Source organism: Micropterus dolomieu, linkage group LG12, assembly GCF_021292245.1.
Source record: "Micropterus dolomieu isolate WLL.071019.BEF.003 ecotype Adirondacks linkage group LG12, ASM2129224v1, whole genome shotgun sequence".
Classification (NCBI taxonomy): domain Eukaryota; kingdom Metazoa; phylum Chordata; class Actinopteri; order Centrarchiformes; family Centrarchidae; genus Micropterus; species Micropterus dolomieu.
Window position 1 is genome coordinate 33,538,886 of NC_060161.1, and position 3,541 is coordinate 33,542,426.

Genomic DNA, 3,541 nt, shown 5'->3' on the forward strand with positions numbered 1-3,541 from the left:
GAGTAGTACGCTGCTCTGGCATTACGGAGGGCCTTCCTATAAGTTTTAAGACTATCTTGCCAAATTAAACGAGAATTTTCCACTTTGGTGGAACGCCAGTTCCTCTCAAGTTTCCGTGATATTTGCTTTAATTTGCGAGTTTCAGTATTATACCATGGAGCTAACCGTCTTTGTTTTAGTATTTTCTTTTTTAGAGGGGCTACAGAGTAGAGTGTCATTCGCAGCGAGCCTGCAGCACTATCAACAAGATGATCGATTTGGGAGGGACTGAAATTAGCATAGGAGTCCTCCGTTACTTTGTGACTAGATAATGTATTTAGAGCTGATGGAATCGCATCCTTAAATTTAGCTATAGCACTATCAGACAGACATCTTGTATAGAAATTTTTGCCCAATGGCGAGTAGTTCAGCAATACAAACTCAAAAGTTATCAAACAGTGGTCGGATAAAGAGGGATTCTGTGGGAACACCACTAAATGTTCAATTTCAATACCATACACCAAAACAAGGTCAAGGGTGTGGTTAAAATAGTGAGTCGGTTCATGAACACTCTGAGAGAAGCCAATGGAATCTAACAAAGAGATAAACGCAGTACTGAAGCTGTCATTCTCAACGTCCACATGAATATTAAAATCTCCTACAATAATAACTTTGTCCGTTTTAAGGACTAAAGTTGACAAAAACTCTGCAAATTCAGATAAGAATTCAGAATACGGGCCAGGTGCTCGGTACACTATAACGAAGAGAATTGGTTGCAGTGATTTCCAACTTGGGTGCGAAAGACTAAGAACAAGACTTTCAAATGAGTTATAGTTTAGTTTAGGTTTAGAGCTGATTAGTAGGCTAGAGTCGAAGATAGCTGCAACTCCACCTCCTCGGCCTGTGCCTCGAGGAATGTGAGTATTAATATGACTGGGAGTATTTGTGATAACATGGGAGAGAAGCTCTTACCTGGAATGAGGCTTTAGTGGACTTGGTGTCAGTTCATTCTGTAACATACTGTATGTAATATACAAAAAGAGAGTCTCAAAAGCAACTGTTAAATTCCACACAAGCACACATACCCATTAATGAATTAATGTAACTACTGTGAAAAACAAACTATTGTAATTCAACTACTGATAATCCTTTTCATTAATGAGCTAAGAGAGTGACAATATGTAATAATTATTTTTCCAGATGTAGATTCAGTGGAACACATTTGGTCCTACTGAGGGAAGGCCTGCACATTTTCTCATTATCCTACAGCTGTATCCAATTCTATTCCGTTGTCAATTCAGGTTTCTGTGTTTCCTAGTTTCTTTGTCTGCCTATAAGAAAATGAGGATAAATGATCCGGTAAAACTTTTATCATCCTTTTTTTTTATCATCTCTGTGACCTCACACTGCAAATACAAAAACACAAATAGTGTTGCGTTTTCTTTTCGTCTCAGTTGATGATCAACATTTATACCTAAACATTGCAAGAGAAAATGCAATTTGAATCAAAAACCTTTTTATAACAGGAAAGCTCCTTGCAATCAGTCAATCAGTAGTGTCGTAGTGAAGGATGTGATGAGCAGGAAAACCTGCAGACACAACAGGACCAGCAGCACAGTTCTGTCCATGACTGATGAGCTGAAGAGTCTGACACAGCGGTGACACATATGTATTTACTTACTCCCAGCTAATCACTTTCATGTGAACAAAGAGGGGGGAATTAAGACGCAAACGTACTGTACATCCACACAGATTATCTGAAATGGTTTGTTTATCTGCTTCCTTCCCATGCAGTCCCTCCTTAGACATTTCGTGATTGCATCAGTAAAAATATGGCAGGAGCTTCACAGACAAATGTTACATTTAATAACATTTGAGCTTGAAGTTAATTTACCTGCACTTCACTGAACAGTACAAAGCCTTCATCGAAGAATCTTGTGTTGAACCATACAAATCCCAGAGGTGTAACAAATTTTGTTGTTATAAATTTTACAAAATGTTTACTGTATAGATTGTTAAGCCAGAGAGCAGTATTACCTCCTCTGATTTGATTTTCACATATAATATATAGAAATGTACTTTATTTAGTCACCCAGCTGACCACTGCACACTAATTAAAGAGTTAGTAAGTACTGTAGTGTTAGAGGATGGCTCTTCTTCTGTGTTATTGTTGCCATTTAGCTGCAAAATTGTATATTATGTGGGTCAGGTTAGTTACAGCGACTAAGAGGTGGAGAAGCTGTGAACCTGAGTATCGATAAAAGACAAAAAATCTATACTGACCGTTATGAAGCAAACAGCAGCAGATCCGAGCTAATGTAGCGTTAGCTGGCTGCTCTTGGCTGCATTTGCTTTTCACCGTTACATCCTTTCTTACAGGTGTGACAGGATGAGGTTTTTCTTCTTCTTCTTCTTTAGGGTTTAATGGCGGTTGGCAAACCAGTTTAACAGTGCATTACCGCCACAAGCTGGACTGGAGTGTGGAACGAGAGATTAAGCAGGAAATAAATGAAATAAACAAAACAAAACAAAAACAAACAAAAAACAAACATAAATGAAATTCTTTTTTCTAACTCAATTTCTTTAAGAAACTTAATTATATGACAATATATCTGGCCTGCTGTTTTCCCCAAGAGACCTGTCAATGAGATATCATGATGTTTTGCCTTCCGTAATGACTGAAAGAGGCATTCCCTCTTGATAGTGTGTCTCCTACACTGAAGGAAAACATGTTCAACCGTTTCTAGTTGGTTACAATATATACATTTCCCAGTTGGGTGCTTACCTATTTTATATAACGAAAGGTTGAGACCTGTATGTCCTATTCTCAGACGAGTGATTATATTTTCTTCCCTATGTTTCCAGCCCACCGTCCTTCCGGCACCAACCGGTCTCTGTACATTATACCTTCCAGTTTCACTATTGTCACAATGCTCCTGCCAAACTGACTGTGCATAGGTCCTGATAAATGTCTTAGCTTCATCTTTAGTTAATGGGGTTTTTAGGTCTACATGTTTGATTTTGAGTGTTCCTTTGGCCAGAATATCCACCTGCTCATTTCCCTCCACACCAACATGAGCAGGAACCCAAAGGAAGCATGTGGATAAACCTTTTAGCTCCATCCTGTACAATATAAGGAATATGTCATTGAGAATCACATTGCCCCTGGAGATTAACCCAGTATGCCAACATTAACTTTACTCGCCTGATTCTTAACGGCATTTCTCCCATTTCCACCTGCATTGCTGACAGAGGAGATGTTCTGACTGATCCACTGCAAATTCTCAAGGCCTGAGCCTGTAATACATCTAACTTCTTAAGGTTTGATTCTGCTGCTGACATGTACGCTACACATCCATAGTCAAAAACGGATCTCATGAGTGCCCAGTATATATTTTGTAGAGCTGCTCTGCTTGCTCCCCACTCTTGTCCTGACAGACAACAAAGTATATTGATGACCTTTTTACACTTGTTCTTAACTTTGTCTAAATGAGTATTCCAGGTGAGCTTCTCATCAAACCAAACCCCAAGAAATTTAATTGTTTTGACTTGCTCAAGTGGT

General features: G+C 38.8%; 1 long non-coding RNA gene across 2 annotated transcripts; it reads right to left on the reverse strand.

Annotated features, from left to right (window-relative positions):
• Window positions 1-799: 799 nt before the first annotated feature.
• LOC123980961 lies at window positions 800-3,487 on the reverse strand. Of its 2 annotated transcripts, none has more exons than XR_006827619.1 (3): window positions 2,263-3,487; window positions 1,493-1,568; window positions 800-999 (listed from the first exon to the last, which is right to left on the reverse strand). It is a non-coding gene; the product is annotated as an uncharacterized LOC123980961 (long non-coding RNA). The 2 variants fall into 2 exon arrangements; XR_006827618.1 differs by having other exon boundaries at window positions 1,493-1,626.
• Window positions 3,488-3,541: the final 54 nt, after the last annotated feature.